Here is a 20,017-nt window from a genome sequence, read left to right as displayed (position 1 = left end):
GTTCCTTTCTCCATTCTTCAACTCTAGATTTGACAATGGATGAACGAGCTGATTTGGAAAGTGTTGATCTTTGCTTAATCTGAACCCACGGAATTGTTATGAAGAGATGTTATTTCTCCACTAATCCACCAAAGGGGTGGTGGCATAGTTGGCTAGCGCGCAGGTCTCATAGCTATAATGTGAGTGATCCTGAGGTCGAGAGTTCTAACCTCTCTCACCCCACCTAAAATAGGCCTTGTGATGATTGTCAGTGTCAAAACCAGTGGATCTCGGGTAGGGGATCCCAAGCTGTGCGTCTTAGGATCAATGGTAACATGAACACGAGATTTTACCCAGCCTCGGGCTCTCTTGATGAGATAATACCCTACATGTTGCTTGATTGACTATAATGAGTATAGGGGTTACAAGAGTTGATCTACCTCGAGATCATATGTTGTGGTCTAAACCCTGGAGGTATGATGAGTAATGTCATAATCTATCGACTAGCCTGGCCTCGGTTTATATAACATACCAGAGGCCTAGGATAACAAGAGTCCTAGCCGAATACGCCAGTGGGGAGGAGTCCTTGTCTTGATCACCAAGTATTGTGGAATCTTCCTTGTATGCGGCAACTGTCCGAACTGGCCCATGAGTATACGGCCATGGGGGTCCTCGACCCAATCTAACTGATCGGGAGACGACGTGGTGAGTACCCCCTAGTCCAGGACACCGTCAGTAGCCCCCTGAACCGGTCTTCAAGTTGAGGACGCTCCTCGATTCTTCCGAATTGTTCTTCATCTTCAGTCGTCGGTCTTGAAAACTGGTTCAACAAATCTTCTCATCTTCGATCTTGAGGATCGCGAAGTAAATCCGAAGAGTTTACATGTCGGGTATTCGAGGAGCCCCTTTAAGTTTCTGGCCTTTATCAATGCCTTGTTATTACTATGCCACACCCCGGGTTTGAAGTTGTTCCCGGGCGGCAGTGTCCTCTTGTGTCCGAGCTCCAACGCCGAACTACATTCGAGGTGTCTTTTGCAGCTGAGCGCCAACAACGGACTGCTTCCAAGCTCCAACACCGGAATGTATCCGAGCTCCAACGTCGGACTGTGTCCAGGCTCCAACGCCGGACTATATCCGAGCTCCAACACCATATTATATACGAGGTGTCATAGATCACCTTGGTTCAAAAAAGTTGAAATAGTTTAGCTAAGATTAATATCGGAAATGCCCTCTAAGGAGCCAGCCACTGGCGCCCGAGCTTTATGTCGGACTGCTTCTGGGGTGGTGCACCACCTTGGCCACGGGTTGATTTTTATGAATTTAATTCTGAATTGTGCAATGTAATCTCTGACAAGATGTATAGCCAGTATATGTATATCAGTAACCCTTAAGGTGCATATTGGCCTAATATCCGGGATGCACCTGAAGGAAAAAATCAAACCGCTGACCCTAGTAGCCGTGAGACTCAGGTCGATGCGTAAAATTAGCCTGAGGATCAATTCCCAGCTCGGTAGCATACTTAGGAATGAAAATGCGGTGTGCGAAGTCCTCGAGACTCAGGTTGGGTGCGGCCGACCAAACTGAGGATAATAATCTCCTCAAAAACTATATTGCACTTTAAATTTTCTGCATTGGATTGTCAATGCAGTAGCCCCCGAGACACTGGTCGGGTGGCGACACCAGATCAGGGGATCGATGTACCCCTTTAATAATTGTAAATAATAAGCATGAAGCCCAGTAGCCCCCGATCCTTAATGTGGGCACGGGTGGCCGAATTAAGGATCGATATCTAGAGTAAAATCACAAATTATGTGTAATGATTCTATGTATCCAAGTACTTTTCATCATCAATACTCGGATGCGCATTGTACAAAACTTTGTCGACCGGCCATCGACTTCAACCTCCTCGGCCAGTAGCCGGGGAGTGTTTGTCCCACTTTATAAAGCCTTTATGAGGGCAAAGATTGTTGGGGAACGTTGCAGAAAATTAAAATTTTTCCTACGGTTTCACCAAGATCCATCTATGAGTTCATCTAAGCAACGAGTCAAGGGGAAGAGTTTGCATCTACATACCACTTGTAGATCGAGTGCGGAAGCGTTCAAGGGGATGGTGATGATGGGGTCGTACTCGTCGTGATTCGGATCACCGATGACCAAGTGCTGAACGGATAGCACCTCCGCGTTCAACACACGTACGGGACGGTCGACGTCTCCTCCGTCTTGATCCAGCAAGGAGGAAGGAGAGGTTGAGGAAGGCAGCTCCAAGAGCAGCACGACGCCGTGGTGCAGTTGGTGCAGCAGTATTCTGACAGAGCTTCGCCGAGCACGTACGGAGGAGGAGAGGTGTTGGGGAGGGGAGGGGCTGCGCCTTGAGTTGTGGTGTTCATCAGCCCTCCCCTCACCCCTCTATATATAGAGGAAGGGGCAAGGGGGCCGGCCCTCTAGGGGAAACCCTAGAGGGGGCGGCGGCCAAAGGGTGGGGGGCTTGCCCCCCAAGCAAGGGGGTGCGCCCCCTTTAGGGTTTCCCCCCCAACCCTAGGCGCATGGGCCCAAGGGGGGGCGTGCCAAGCCCACTAGGGGCTGGCTGCTATCCCTACGCAGCCCAAGTGGCCCCCCGAGAGGGGTGGTCCCTCCCGGTGGACCCCCGGAACCTTTCCGGTGGTCCCGGTACAATACCGGTATGACCCTGAAACTTTCCGGTGCCCGTTTAACAACTTCCCATATATAAAACTTTACCTCCGGACCATTCCGGGACTCCTCGTGACGTCCCGGATCTCATCCGGGACTCCGAACAACATTCGGTAATCACATACTTGTCTTCCTGATAACCCTAGCGTCACCGAACCTTAAGTGTGTAGACCCTACGGGTTCGGGAGACATGCAGACATGACCGAGACTCTCCGGTCAATAACCAACAGCGGGATCTGGATACCCATGTTGGCTCCCACATGCTCCTCGATGATGTCATCGGATGAACCATGATGTCGAGGATTCGATCAAACCCCGTATACAATTCCCTTTGTCAATCGGTACGTTACTTGCCCGAGACCCGATCGTCGGTATCCCAATACCTTGTTCAGTCTTGTTACTGGCAAGTCACTTTACTCGTACCGTAATGCATGATCCCCTGACCAAACACTTGGTCACCTTGAGCTCATTATGATGATGCATTACCGAGTGGGCCCAGAGATACCTCTCCGTCATACGGAGTGACAAATCCCAGTCTCGATCCGTGTCAACCCAACAGACACTTTCGGAGATACCTGTAGTGCACCTTTATAATCACCCAGTTACGTTGTGACGTTTGGTACACCCAAAGCACTCCTACGATATCCGGGAGTTACACGATCTCATGGTCGAAGGAAGAGATACTTGACATTGGAAAAGCTCTAGCAAACGAACTAACCGACCTTTGTGCTATGCTCAGAATTGGGTCTTGTCCATCACATCATTCTCCTAATGATGTGATCCCGTTATCAACGACATCCAATGTCCATAGCCAGGAAACCATGACTATCTGTTGATCACAACGAGCTAGTCAACTAGAGGCTTACTAGGGACATATTGAGGTCTATGTATTCACACGTGTATTACGATTTCCGGATAATACAGTTATAGCATGAATAAAAGACTATTATCATGAACAAAGAAATATAATAATAATACTTTTATTATTGCCTCTAGGGCATATTTCCAACAGTCTCCCACTTGCACTAGAGTCAATAATCTAGTTACATTGTGATGAATCGAACACCCATAGAGTTCTGGTGTTGATCATGTTTCGCTCGCGAGAGAGGTTTAGTCAACGGATCTGCGACATTCAGATCCGTATGTACTTTGCAAATTTCTATGTCTCCACCTTGAACATTTTCACGGATGGAGTTGAAATGACGCTTGATGTGCCTGGTCTTCTTGTGAAATCTGTGCTCCTTCGCAAGGGCAATAGCTCCAGTATTGTCACAGAAAAGTTTGATCGGCCCCGACGCATTGGGTATGACTCCTAGGTCGGTGATGAACTCCTTCACCCAAATAGCTTCATGCGCTGCCTCCGAGGCTGCCATGTACTCCGCTTCACATGTAGATCCCGCCACGACGCTCTGCTTGCAGCTGCACCAGCTTACTGCTCCTCCATTCAACATATACACGTATCCGGTTTGTGACTTAGAGTCATCCAGATCTGTGTCGAAGCTAGCGTAGACGTAACCCTTTACGATGAGCTCTTCGTCACCTCCATAAACGAGAAACATGTCCTTCGTCCTTTTCAGGTACTTTAGGATATTCTTGACCGCTGTCCAGTGTTCCTTGCCGGGATTACTTTGGTATCTTCCTACCAAACTTACGGCAAGGTTTACATCAGGTCTGGTACATAGCATGGCATACATAATAGATCCTATGGCCGAAGCATAGGAGATGACACTCATCTCTTCTTTATCTTTTGCCGTGGTCGGGCATTGAGCCGAGCTCAATCTCACACCTTGCAATACAGGCAAGAATCCCTTCTTAGACTGATCCATTTTGAACTTCTTCAAAATCTTATCAAGGTATGTGCTTTGTGAAAGACCTATGAGGCGTCTCGATCTATTTCTATAGATCTTGATGCCTAATATATAAGCAGCTTCTCCAAGGTCCTTCATTGAAAAACACTTATTCAAGTAGGCCTTAATGTTGTCCAAGAATTCTATATCATTTCCCATCAGGACTATGTCATCTACATATAATATGAGAAATGCTACAGAGCTCCCACTCACTTTCTTGTAAACGCAAGCTTCTCCATAAGTCTGCATAAACCCAAACGCTTTGATCATCTCATCAAAGCGAATATTCCAACTCCGAGATGCTTGCACCAGCCCATAAATGGATTGCTGGAGCTTGCATACTTTATTAGCATTCTTAGGATCGACAAAACCCTCCGGCTGTATCATATACAGTTCTTCCTTAAGATGCCCGTTAAGGAATGCTGTTTTGACGTCCATCTGCCATATCTCATAATCATAGTATGCGGCAATTGCTAACATGATTCGGACGGACTTAAGCTTCGCTACGGGAGAGAATGTCTCATCGTAGTCAATCCCTTGAACTTGCCGATAACCCTTAGCGACAAGTCGAGCTTTATAGATGGTGACATTACCATCCGCGTCCGTCTTCTTCGTAAAGATCCATTTATTTTCTATCGCTCGCCGATCATCGGGCAAGTCAGTCAAAGTCCATACTTTGTTTTCATACATGGATTCTATCTCGGATTTCATGGCTTCAAGCCATTTGTTGGAATCTGGGCCCGCCATCGCTTCTTCATAGTTCGAAGGTTCATCGTTGTCTAACAACATGATTTCTAGGACAGGGTTGCCGTACCACTCTGGTGCGGAACGTGTCCTTGTGGACCTACGAAGTTCAGTAGCAACTTGATCCGAAGTACCTTGATCATCATCATTATTTTCCTCTTCAGTTGGTGTAGGCATCACAGGAACATCTTCCTGAGCTGCACTACTGTCCCGCTCACGAGGTAGTACTTCATCGAGTTCTACTTTCCTCCCACTTACTTATTTCGAGAGAAACTCTTTTTCTAGAAAGGATCCGTTCTTAGCGACAAAGATCTTGCCCTCGGATCTTAAGTAGAAGGTATACCCAATGGTTTCCTTAGGGATCCTATGAAGACGCATTTTTCCGACTTGGGTTCGAGCTTCTCAGGTTGAAGTTTCTTGACATAAGCATCGCATCCCCAAACTTTCAGAAATGACAGCTTAGGTTTCTTCCCAAACCATAATTCATACGGTGTCGTCTCAACGGATTTTGACGGTGCCCTATTTAAAGTGAATGTAGCTGTCTCTAGAGCGTATCCCCAAAATGATAGTGGTAAATCGGTAAGAGACATCATAGACCGCACCATATCTAATAGAGTGCGATTACGACGTTCGGACACACCGTTACGCTGAGGTGTTCCAGGCGGCGTGAGTTGTGAAACGATTCCACATTTCCTTAAGTGTGTACCAAATTCGTGACTTAAGTATTCTCCTCCACGATCTGATCGTAGGAATTTTATCTTTCGGTCACATTGATTCTCTACCTCATTCTGAAATTCCTTGAACTTTTCAAAGGTCTCAGACTTGTGTTTCATTAAGTAGACATACCCATATCTACTTAAGTCATCAGTGCGAGTGAGAACATAACGATATCCTCCGTGAGCCTCAACGCTCATTGGACCGCACACATCGGTATGTATGATTTCCAACAAGTTGGTTGCTCGCTCCATTGTTCCGGAGAACGGAGTCTTGGTCATCTTGCCCATGAGGCATGGTTCGCATGTGTCAAATGATTCATAATCAAGAGACTCTAAAAGTCCATCAGCATGGAGCTTCTTCATGTGCTTGACACCAATGTGACCAAGGCGGCAGTGCCACAAGTATATGGGACTATCGTTATCAACTTTACATCTTTTGGTATTCACGCTATGAATATGTGTAACACTACGTTCGAGATTCATTAAGAATAAACCATTGACCATCGGAGCATGACCATAAAACATATCTCTCATATAAATCGAACAACCATTATTCTCAGACTTAAATGAGTAGCCATCTCGTATTAAACGAGATCCAGATACAATGTTCATGCTCAAACTTGGCACCAAATAACAATTATTAAGGTTCAAAACTAATCCTGTAGGTAAATGTAGAGGTAGCGTGCCGACGGCGATCACATCGACTCTGGAACCATTCCCGACGCGCATCGTCACCTCGTCCTTCGCCAGTCTCCGCTTATTCCGTAGCTCCTGCTGTGAGTTACAAATATGAGCAACGGCACCGGTATCAAATACCCAGGAGTTACTACGAGTACTGGTAAGGTACACATCAATTACATGTATATCGAATATACCTTTAGTGTTGCCGGCCTTCTTATCCGCTAAGTATTTGGGGCAGTTCCGCTTCCAGTGACCCTTCCCCTTGCAATGAAAGCACTCAGTCTCAGGCTTGGGTCCATTCTTTGACTTCTTCCCGGCAACTGGCTTACCGGGCGCGGCAACCTCTTTGCCGTCCTTCTTGAAGTTCTTCTTACCCTTGCCCTTCTTGAACTTAGTGGTCTTATTGACCATCAACACTTGATGTTCTTTCTTGATTTCAACCTCTGCTGACCTCAGCATAGAAGATACTTCAGGAATGGTCTTTACCATCCCCTGCATATTGTAGTTCATCACAAAGCTCTTGTAGCTTGGTGGGAGCGACTGAAGGATTCTGTCAATGACTGCCTCATCAGGGAGGTTAATATTCAGCTGGGTCATACGGTTGTGCAACCCAGACATCTTGAGTATGTGCTCACTGACAGAACTATTTTCCTCCATCTTAAAACTATAGAACTTGTCGGAGATGTCATATCTCTCGACCCGGGCGTGAGCTTGGAAAACTAGTTTCAGCTCCTCGAACATCTCATATGCTCCGTGATGCTCAAAACGCTTTTGGAGCCCCGGTTCTAAGCTGTAAAGCATGCCGCACTGAACGAGGGAGTAATCATCAGCACGAGAGTGCCAAGCATTCATAATGTCTTGGTTCTCTGGGACGGGAGCGTCACCTAGCGGTCCTTCTAGGACATATTGTTTCCTGGCAGCTATGAGGATGATCCTCAGGTTTCGGACCCAGTCCGTATAGTTGCTTCCATCATCTTTCAGCTTGGTTTTCTCTAGGAACGCGTTGAAGTTCATGTTGACATGAGCGTTGGCCATTTGATCTACAAGACATATTTGCAAAGGTTTTAGACTAAGTTCATGATAATTAAGTTCTAATCAAATTATGAACTCCCACTCAGATTAGACATCCCTCTAGTCATCTAAGTGTTACACGATCCGAGTCGACTAGCCCGTGTCCGATCATCACGTGAGACGGACTAGTCATCATCAGTGAACATTCTCATGTTGATCGTATCTTCCATATGACTCGTGTTCAACCTTTCGGTCTCCGTGTTTCGAGGCCATGTCTGTACATGCTAGGCTCGTCAAGTTAACCCTAAGTGTTTTTGCTGCGTAAAACTGTCTTACACCTGTTGTATGTGAACGTAAGAATCCATCACACCCGATCATCACGTGGTGCTTAGAAGCGACGAACTTTAGCAACGGTGCACAGTTAGGGGAGAACACTTCTTGAAATTGTTGTAAGGGATCATCTTATTTACTACCGTCGTCCTAAGTAAACAAGATGCATAAACATAATAAACATCACATGCAATTATATAAAGTAGTGACATGATATGGCCAATATCATATAGCTCCTTTGATCTTCATCTTCGGGGCTTCCATGATCATCTTGTCACCGGCATGACACCATGATCTCCATCATCATGATCTCCATCATCGTGTCTTCATGAAGTTGTCACGCCAACGACTACTTCTACTTCTATGACTAACGCGTTTAGCAATAAAGTAAAGTAGTTTACATGGCGTTCTTCAATGACACGCAGGTCATACAAAAAATAAAGACAACTCCTATGGCTCCTGCCGATTGTCATACTCATCGACATGCAAGTCGTGAATCCTATTACAAAGAACATGATCTCATACATCACAATTCATCATTCATCACAACTTCTGGCCATATCACATCACATGATCAATCGCTGCAAAAACAAGTTAGACGTCCTCTAATTGTTGTTGCATCTTTTACGTGGCTGCAATTGGGTTCTAGCAAGAACATTTTCTTACCTACGAATAACCACAACGTGATTTTGTCAACTTCTATTTACCCTTCATAAGGACCCTTTTCATCGAAACTGCTCCAACTAAAGTGGGAGAGACAGACACCCGCCAGCCACCTTATGCAACTAGTGCATGTCAATCGGTGGAACCGGTCTCACGTAAGCGTACGTGTAAGGTTGGTCCGGGCCGCTTCATCCCACAATGCCGTTGAAGCAAGAAAAGACTAGTAGTGGCAAGTAAGTTGACAAGATCCACGCCCACAACAAAATTGTGTTCTACTCGTGCAAAGAGAACTACGCATAAACCTGGCTCATGATGCCACTGTTGGGGAACGTTGCAGAAAATTAAAGAAATTTTTCCTACGGTTTCACCAAGATCCATCTATGAGTTCATCTAAGCAACGAGTCAAGGGGAAGAGTTTGCATCTACATACCACTTGTAGATCTAGTGCGGAAGCGTTCAAGGGGATGGTGATGATGGGGTCGTACTCGTCGTGATTCGGATCACCGATGACCAAGTGCTGAACGGACAGCACCTCCGCGTTCAACACACGTACGGGACGGTCGACGTCTCCTCCGTCTTGATCCAGCAAGGAGGAAGGAGAGGTTGAGGAAGGCAGCTCCAAGGGCAGCACGACGGCGTGGTGCAGTTGGTGCAGCAGTATTCCGACAGAGCTTCGCCGAGCACGTACGGAGGAGGAGAGGTGTTGGGGAGGGGAGGGGCTGCGCCTTGAGTTGTGGTGTTCAGCAGCCCTCCCCTCACCCCTCTATATATAGAGGAAGGGGCAAGGGGGCCGGCCCTCTAGGGGAAACCCTAGAGGGGGGCGGCGGCCAAAGGGTGGGGGGCTTGCCCCCCAAGCAAGGGTGTGCGCCCCCTTTAGGGTTTCCCCCCCAACCCTAGGCGCATGGGCCCAAGGGGGGGGGGCGTGCCAAGCCCACTAGGGGCTGGCTTCTATCCCTACGCAGCCAAAGTGGCCCCCCGAGAGGGGTGGTCCCTCCCGGTGGACCCCCGGAACCTTTCCGATGGTCCTGGTACAATACCGGTATGACCCCAAAACTTTCCGGTGCCCGTTTAACAACTTCCCATATATCAAACTTTACCTCCGGACCATTCCAGGACTCCTCGTGACGTCCGGGATCTCATCCGGGACTCCGAACAACATTCGGTAATCACATACTTGTCTTCCTGATAACCCTAGCGTCACCGAACCTTAAGTGTGTAGACCCTATGGGTTCGAGAGACATGCAGACATGACCGAGACTCTCCGGTCAATAACCAACAGCGGGATTTGGATACCCATGTTCGCTCCCACATGCTCCTCGATGATGTCATCGGATGAACCACGATGTCGAGGATTCGATCAAACCCCGTATACAATTCCCTTTGTCAATCGGTACGTTACTTGCCCGAGACCCGATCGTCGGTATCCCAATACCTTGTTTAGTCTCGTCACCGGCAAGTCACTTTACTCGTACCGTAATGCATGATCCCGTGACCAAACACTTGGTCACCTTGAGCTCATTATGATGATGCATTACCGAGTGGGCCCAGAGATACCTCTCCGTCATACGGAGTGACAAATCCCAGTCTTGATCCGTGTCAACCCAACAGACACTTTCGGAGATACCTGTTGTGCACCTTTATAATCACCCAGTTACGTTGTGACGTTTGGTACACCCAAAGCACTCCTACGGTATCCGGGAGTTACACGATCTCATGGTCGAAGGAAGAGATACTTGACATTGGAAAAGCTCTAGCAAACGAACTAACCGACCTTTGTGCTATGCTTAGAATTGGGTCTTGTCCATCACATCATTCTCCTAATGATGTGATCCCGTTATCAACGACATTCAATGTCCATAGCCAGGAAACCATGACTATCTGTTGATCACAACGAGCTAGTCAACTAGAGGCTTACTAGGGACATATTGAGGTCTATGTATTCACACGTGTATTATGATTTTCGGATAATACAGTTATAGCATGAATAAAAGACTATTATCATGAACAAAGAAATATAATAATAATACTTTTATTATTGCCTCTAGGGCATATTTCCAACAAAGATTTACGGCAAACAAGGCAATCCGGCCATACGGTTTTATAAACAAAGGTGCGTAGAGAGACATGTTATATCATTGTTCTAACATAAGAAACATCATCCAAAGAAAATAGTCCCGCTATCGGTTCCTTTCTTTGGGTTGTCATGCTAAGCATGATCATGAAACCTCAGCTCCGATCAATGTGGGAGGAAAATACTGAGGATTTAGTTCGGGGAAAGCTTCCAAACTCTATGGTCTAGATGAACCCAAAGTTTCACTTTCCTTGCGACCGTTTATAATCTAAAAGTGGCCCATCGTCGGCTTTCACCCCCTTATAGATGCTACGCAGGGTGTTTCCGAAATAACAAAACAACCCTTAGCCGACGTCTCGGTGCCCGAAGGCGGTTGTGTTGGCGAAAACAAGGCAATCAGATATGCGGGCTTTATAACTTTCACTTAGTCATAGGATCTTAAAGCTGGGAGGCCAGCAAGTAGCCCCCCGCTTAGTGTTCGGCGACAGCCGAGGTCAAGCCGTAAACACTTTGGCCAATGGTATGAATGGCCCGTCATTTAACATAGTCATCGGATTGCTGACCAGTTTACGCTTATTGTGGCAGTCAGTTTTTGGCTTTCTCTACTGCGGTGCTTAACCATGCGAGCTGGAAGCACAATCGCAGTGGTTCTCCCTTTGTGCACCTAGCCGAACAAAGCGGAAAATAGGAGGCAAGCACAGGAGCCGGGCAACCCAACTATTGACCGAAGACACAATTCGAAACTGATGCATATATAGTAATATCCGGGAATTTTTGCCGAATCTCTAAAGGTGTCTGGCATTGCACTGCAAGACTTATGCGGAAAACACACAAATAGTTTAAAAGTGCCATAAACTTGGAAAACCAAGAAACGTCAGTAAAAACTTGACGTCCGAACAAGATCAAGTGTTCAGTGCCAATCCGAAAATTGGTCTTAGAAATAAATTGTGCTTCTGTCGTGCTTTAACATGACACATCCTATCTCAAGACTTCAAGCGGGTCAGCCTACGGCTTCAACCTCCTATCCCGAAGGCGGAGTACTTTTCTCTAGGCCAGCTTTAGCAAACTTTAGCGGCTTTGAGAGGGAAATCCGGCTAGTGACCACACACTCGTGTTGAAAATAGGAGTGATAGAAAAAAGACTTTGCAACGACTAGGAAGAAGAACACTTATTATAAAACAGCTCACATAATTTTAAGAGCCACCGAGTGACTTGGGTAAAAGAATTTTATGTATAATGATTGTATGTACCGAAGTACTTATATCATATATGTGTGCACCCGAACTTTAAAAGTGTCTTAACCGACCATCGGCTTCTCCCTCTTCGGTCGAGGACTGAAAAGTGTTATGTACTCCACCTGTCGAGAATATCGACGGTGTTTCCGATAACCAGGCAATCAGGCCATAAGGCTGTAACAGACAAAGCGCGCTCCGGGAACTTATTCTATATTACTAACAAAGTGTAAGAAGCATCTTCAATGAAAATAGTACCCCCACCGATACCTTTCTTCAGTGCTCATTGTCATTATGAGACTTGTGCAATAGATTTTTTGTACTCATGAGTTCCGTTGTGTGCCGACAAGGATTGAAAACAATAAAAGCGCTAGCTTTCGGCTTCACCCAGTCTGAGGTCAGATCTCGGACGACTCAATCGTGACAATCACAGAGGTATTCCCTTTACTCCCTAGCCGAACAATCGGGAACGTAGGGGTAAGCACAGGAGCCAGGCAACCCAACTTGCAGAACAACTTAAGTCAATATGGTGCATATTGTGGCGTAATACACGAACAAGGAACGAAGTCGTACAAGTATAATCATATGCAAGAGGAAAAGCTCCATCAAGGGATCCCCCAAATAAATGGGGTATTTGAATATGTGTGTCACAAACAAAGTTATGACAAGGAATTTTTTCGCAAACAACTTTTTGCCAAAAAAGTTATAATGCTTGGTCGAGCCAAACAAAAATTTAAACTGGAAGTTTGTGAGCATAAGAGCGACTTAGCTGGTTAATGTGTTCGGCATTGATGGCGCGGTCCGAGCTTGATGCGGGACAAGGTTCCAGCCTCTTAGGCTGGTCCCCAGGTGGCCGAGCAGAGAGTTCGTCACTCTGAGAAGATGAGGCCCTCAGTCCAGCCATAGTAATGGAATAGGTCGGCGCGCCAAGGCGACAACACAATTCAGTCAAAGGAGGTGACAGCGCGGCTCAGTCTGAGTCAATTGGCTGCACAGAAAAAATAGTGCAAACCAAAGACAAATAAAGATAATAATGTATATATATAAAAAAATTCTTCTACTTATTTAATACAAGTGAAGTAAATAATGAAAGAGATATGGCTTGAGCGTCGAGGTCAATGTCGATGCAGGGCGTGATGTGGTAAAGGCGTGGCAAAGCCCGAATTCATAGGTCGGTCCAAGTTCCAGATACGGTGTTCGCCAAACTATATACGAAAACTGACCGAACCACCACGCGATCGTCGTTAATGCGGCCACCATTTGATAGGCCTGTGTATAGATGATGGAACAAAGCAGAGTAATAATTCCTTGGGAAAAATAAACCCAAACAAGCAAAAATTGATGGGATTGATAGCACCTGGTTTATTTGTTGTAGCATTCCAAAGAAAAGTGACTCTCAAAATTGGGAATCGATCCGCACACCCATTGCCTGATGGGTGATAAAGCGACGGCACGACGAAGTTGGCAAAGGTTGGCTCGCCGAGGCAAAGCCCGTGGTCCAGCTAATGTGATGAAGTCGGTCGGCCGGTGACGCCGGAGTCTCCGAGGTAAGTTGATGAAGGGATGACGAAGCCCCCAGTCCAGGCGAGGAGACTGAGCAGGTCGGTGAGGAGATGTCTCAGCCGAGGTGTTGAAGTAGTTCGGCGTGATGGACATCGGCTCGATGAAGCAACAGTTCGGCCATGCCGATGCAAGTCGTAGCTTGTGACGTGATCAATGCTGGCTTGATGAAGTGACCGTGCAGCGATGCCGGTGTGCCCGCTCCGTGTAATCCGTGGGGCGGCGATGTTGGTGACGATTTATCCTTCGCGATGCCGAACTATTGTTCGGCTGGTCGAGATGATGATCCGAAGAAGTTGAGCTCGGCTCAACAAAGCGACGACGTGTCTAGCACAGGTCGGCCGCCGTGGAGTGATGTTGTCGGGCCGGTTTGACTCCGGTGCGATGGTGAAGATCGTATTGTAAAAATACTTTTAACATTAATGGGATGTGTTTGAGAATAAAACACAATGCCCCATACCAAAACTTCTTTCAAAAAGGATGTCCGAAATCCCGTTCATAAAGGAGATGAATTCAGGTCGGATTAGTTCTCGCGCAGAAAACAGATCCGAAAAGTGATGAACTAATCGGAAGGTTCCCGGAGTTTGTACAGTCGGATCGAGCTGAATTTTTGGCAGGTGGTAGATATGGGAATTACGCAGCCGATCAACGGTTGGATCTTGCAAAAGACGTCCGAGCTAGATGCTGGACACCCCGCTCCAAACTCGTCCGGATTCTTGTCCAGATTCAATAGGGCTCCGGTATATCGGAGATTGCCGGAGATTCCTCCATCGGAACTCGACGAAATTTTTGCAGGGTTGTTTTAGACTTAATTCCGCATAAGTCCACCAAAGCAATCGTTTAGGCGACACTCTAGGAGGCGGTGGCGGCGAATACGAGTTTGTTGTCCAGAAAAACAGCACGGTCGCCCGAGGGCAATGTTAACGCTGAGCCCCCGAGCTCCATGGACTCCTCCTCCATGATCTTGATAGAGATCGGAGTGGATGTCGATGAAGGCCCTCATCCGAACATGACGATCGGAGGTAGGGCGTAGTCCTCGGTCAAGCCAAGGTGACCAGTCGAGCTGGTGATGAAGAAACCGACGTTGCAGTTGACCTGCAGTCGAGCCATTGATCCTTTCGCCGATCACACATCGGAACTCTCAATGAAAGCACCAATATCGGTGTAAAAACCGGCGGATCTCGGGTAGGGGGTCCCAAGCTGTGCGTCTTAGGATCAATGGTAACATGAACAGCTTCGGGCTCTCTTGATGAGATAATACCCTACATGCTGCTTGATTGACTATAATGAATATAGGGGTTACAAGAGTTGATCTACCTCGAGATCATATGTTGTGGTCTAAACCCTGGAGGTGTGATGAGTAATGTCATAATCTATCGACTAGCCTGGCCTCGGTTTATATAATGTACCAGAGGCCTAGGATAACAAGAGTCCTAGCCGAATACGCCGGTGGGGAGGATTCCTTGTCTTGATCATCAAGTCTTCTGGAATCTTCCTTGTATGCAGCAACTGTTCGAACTGACCCATGAGTATACAGTCATGGGGGTCCTCGGCCCAATCTAACTAATCGGGAGACAATGTGGTGAGTACCCCCTAGTCCAGGACACCGTCAATGATGAAACGCTCGGTGACAACTTGGGTCATCACACCTACATCTGAATCATCAGTTGAAATTGAGCAAATCTGAACCTGGTCTCCTTTTTTTCTTTTTTTTGCAGGCCCATGAAAGAAAGCCCTAGCCTCAACTTTATAGAAAATTGTTTGGACCAAAGTCTCTTAGTGCAAGACCTTTTGTAAACGCTATATCGTGCTATAATGGAGCTATAGCAGGGTATTTAAAACAGTGGTTCTGCTGCGGCCGCCGTTGATGATTGATTCCAAGTCGCCGGCTAGGGCGGCCTACTACTACATTTCGTAAGCACACCATTGATTCTAGTTTAAAAATGCCAATTTCTGTTCTCGTTTACGGAAGATTTGGCCGGATATAGTTGCTGCATAAGTAAGCGCACAGTTAGTTATATCTTTATCAGCGCAATGACGAGCCACAGTCGCTTCAGCGCTGTACCAAATTGGTTACTAAGATATTAGGTTGCGACATGGATTATTTCCGCTTGGTGCTAGGAAGGATCTGTTGTTATCTTAAGTTAGCACATTGTAGTATGGGTGTTGGACTTTCTGATGCAACTTAATGTCTGTAGTTCCTTTCCCCATTCTTCAACTCTAGATTTGACGATGGATGAACCAGCTGATTTGGAAAGTGTTGATCTTTGCTTAATCTGAACCCATGAAATTGTTATGAAGAGATGTTATTTCTCCATTAATCCAACAAAGGGGTGGCGACGCAGTTGGCTAGCCCGTAGGTCTCATAGCTATGACGTGAGTGATCCTGAGGTCGAGAGTTCGAGCCTCTCTCACCCGACCTAAAATTGGCCTTGTGATGACGAAACGCTCGGTGACAACTTGGGTCGTTACACCTACATCTGAATCATCAGGTGAAATTGAGAAAATCTGAACCGGTCTTTTTTTTTCTTTTTTTTTCGCAGGCCCATGAAAGAAAGCCCTAACCTCAACTTTATAGCAAATTGTTTAGACCAAAGTCTCTTAGCGCAAAACCTTTTGTAAACGCTATAGCGTGCTATAATGGAGCTATAGTGGGCTATTTAAAATAGTGGTTCTGCTGCAGCCGCTGTTGATGATTGATTCCAAGTCGGAGAGCAAAGTACACTATCTTCAAGTTACTGTTGCTGATTCACCAGAGGCCTATGCTTTGGCACATCAAGTTAAAGAACCGAATTTGTGAAAATTGAACTGTGAAGTTGGTTTGAGAGACTGATAAGCCCCTGATTCATTTGGCGAAACAACATGAGTGAATATCACTGAGCCGAGTGAAACCATCCAAAGTCCTTTTAGTATTTAACATTGCCATCTCTCATTCTTTGCTCTGTAGTTTCTCGAAACAGGCTAGGTTCATATCAAATATATTACCAGACGTTAAGATGCACATCAAACATATTTAGCGATAACCATATTATCAGTAAATCGCATGAGACTTCATTACATTACAGCTCTTATTATATACTGTAGCAAAATAAGATGCACATAAACAGTCTGTCATTTATAATCAGACATCACAACACATCAAAGACTCAGATCATCATCACAGGACGGCTTCCGTGCAGCCTCCACAGTGAGTCTAGCCGTGCTTGGCCTTGGCCTTGCCGTGGCCGCCGCTCTTTATATGGACGGAGCTTCTGCTGCTGCACATATGGATTGTCGAACAAGCCTCTTTCTCCACTCTCCAGAGATGAGCTTCATTCTCAAAGAATCTTGTCTTGAAACAGGGGTGCTCTGCTCCGCTGCCATATCAAGACATTCTCAAAGAATCTTGTAATTTGAGACTGAGATGCTCTGCTCTGCTGCTCCGGTGCCCCTCTTGAAACAGGGGTGCTCTTCTCTTGAAACAGGGATTCTCGAACAAGCTTCTGGACTTCTGATCCATAAACCTCTATATTAGTACAATTCTGCAACGGTTACATTAGTGACACCATGTGAAATAACGACGAGTATATCAGTTGATCTACAAAACGACTTGATCCAATTAACTAGTAGTAACTGATACCGATGTACATTTCAGCACCCAACCGATCAAGGTGTATGTATTTTTTTTTAAAGGGGAATCGCCCCAGCCTCTGCATCAGAATGATGCATAGGCCAATATTATTAAAGAAAAAGATCCAACAAGAGTCTCCAAGTCTCACACGCTGTAGTAGACAAAAGCTCACGAAGAGCAAAACATGAAAAGCAAAGCCACAACCGGCTGGCATAAAAATATAGGAGCACTACATGCATATCCTATTACATGACCGTCGTCCAAACCGGTTGAAAATATCCCGTGCTACCATCTCCCATCGCGTAGACGCAGTAACCAAACGCTCCCTTGCCTCCGTCTGAGTGAGTAGCGACCACATACGGATCAACACGATGACCCTGAAGATAACCTGCAAAAAGTGAATGTTTGTTGTTCTGTTAAAAACCAGATCATTTCTGCAGTTCCAAACTGCCCAAAATAAAGCACAAACGCCTACACGAATGCGCCTCGCTGTATCGGAATCTATCCCATCAAGCCACGTCCCAAATAACGTGTTGATGAAGTTCGGCGGATTAATATTAAAAGCTATATGAACCGACCGCCGCAAAATTTGGGCCAGCGGACAATCAAGAAAAAGGTGTCTGACTGATTCGTTATGGTCGCAAAAGCTACATCTTGTAGAGCCAATCCAGTTACGTTTTGCCAAATTATCCTTAGTCAAAATGACTTGTTTATGCACAAATCACATAAACACTTTGATTCTCAAAGGAACCTTAACATTCCAGACATGCTTCGAGGTAGGAATCACGCTAGAGTAATAACATTCAGATACATGGATTTGACCGAGAACATTCCGTTCTTGTGAGTTTCCAACACAACTGATCTGGCTGTTGAGACAACTGGACATCCATCAATCTTCTCACAAGATGGAGCCAGGCTTCCCAACGGTTTCCCACTAGCGTCCTCCGAAAATGAATATTGAGTGGAGTGGAGTGCAAAACTGTTGCAATGTAAGCGTCTCTACGTTGAACAATGTTATACAAAGAAGGATATTGAAGTGCAAGGGGCTTCTCCCCAAGCCACGTATCCTCCCAGAACCTTGTAGCAGCTCCGTTACCGACTATGAACCTTGTCCTACTGAAAAAAGTGGTTTACCTCTCATCAGTTCTTTCCAAAATGGTGAATCAGTCGGCCTCACTGTCACCTGGGACAAGGTTTTAGAGTGAAGATACTTATTACGCAAGATCTGAGCGCAAGTGGCCTCCGTCTCGGTAGAAAGTTAAAACAACCACTTGCTAAGGAGACATCTGTTCTTAACTTCCAGATTCTCAATACCTAGACCCCCTTGGTCCTTCGGCCTAGAGATGATGTCCCATTTAGCAAGTCTATATTTTCGCTTAAGCTCATCACTCTGCCAAAAGAAACATGATCGATAGAAATTAAGCCTCTTCCTGACTCCAACCGGAACCTCAAAAAAGGATGGAAGAAACATAGGCATACTTGTGAGGACCGAATTAATAAGGATTAATCGTCCTTCGTATGACATGAGCTTTCCTTTCCAACAGCTCATTTTCTTCTCAAAACGATCCTCAATGAACTTCCATTCTCTATTGGTCAGCTTACGACGATGAATGGGTATACCTAAATATGTGAACGGTAAATCCCCTAATTCACATCCGAACAATTGTTTGTGGTCATCATTAGCTCTTTCGAAGCTGAACAATTCGCTCTTCTGGAAGTTAATTTTTAACCCGATCAATTGTTCAAATAAGCATAACATGAGCTTCATGTTTCGCTCTTTCGCCAAGTCGTGCTCCATGAAGATGATAGTATCATCAGCATATTGAAGGATGGATACACCTCCATCAACTAAGTGCGGCACAAGGCCACCTACCTGACCCGCATCCTTAGTCCGTCCTATTAGAATGGTCAACATGTCTACCGCTATGTTAAATAGGATAGGTAACATCGGATCCCCTTGCCTCAACCCTTTGTGAGTTTGGAAGTAGTGACCTATGTCATCATTCACTTTAATCCCAACACTCCCTTTTTGCGTGAAGGATTCTACCTGGTTTCTCCAGGCCTGATCAAAACCTTTCATACGCAAAGCCTGTTGAAGGAAGGGCCATTTGACTTTATCGTATGCTTTCTCAAAATCCACTTTGAAAACAACTCCATCGAGTTTTTTGAGTGAATCTCATGGCGCGTTTCATGCAAGACGACAACCCCTTCTAGGATGTTTCTGTCTGGCATAAAAGCGGTTTGGGACGGTTGCACCATAGAGTGCGCAATTTGGTAAGCCTATTAGTCCCAACCTTGGTGAAGATTTTGAAACTAACATTAAGAAGACAAATAGGCCTGAACTACTCAATGCGAACGGGCTCTGTCTTCTTAGGAAGTAAAGTTATCGTTCCAAAATTCAGCTGAAACAATTGAAGTTGTCCAGAGAAAAGCTCATGGAACATCGGAAGCAAATCCCCCTTAATAAAGTGCCAACATTTTTTATAAAACTCCGCCAGAAAACCATCTGGCCCTGGAGCCTTATTATTCTTCATTTGTGAAATGGCCTCGAACACCTCTTTCTCCGAAAAAGGGGCAGTCAAAATCTCATTCTCGTCAGTCGCAAGTTGAGGAACATCCTCAACCCTGGACTCATCTAAGGACACAAAATTATTCTCCGGAGGTCCAAACAACTGCTTATAATAGTTGGTAATATAAACTTTCAGATTCTCGTGACCTACAATCGTCCCTTCGTCTTGTTCTAGTTGAAAAATCCTCTAGCAAGATGTATGTATATACAGTCTCTTTAACCCATTTTTATTTCTTCTTAATATCAGCTGACCTATCTGACGAACACAGCAGCACTGCATTGATATATTACAATTGAAAATAGGATTTACATGGGA

This window comes from Triticum dicoccoides, chromosome 6B, assembly GCF_002162155.2.
Source record: "Triticum dicoccoides isolate Atlit2015 ecotype Zavitan chromosome 6B, WEW_v2.0, whole genome shotgun sequence".
Taxonomy (NCBI): domain Eukaryota; kingdom Viridiplantae; phylum Streptophyta; class Magnoliopsida; order Poales; family Poaceae; genus Triticum; species Triticum dicoccoides.
The sequence above is the reverse complement of the archived record's forward strand: the minus strand, read 5'-3'. Positions refer to the sequence as shown.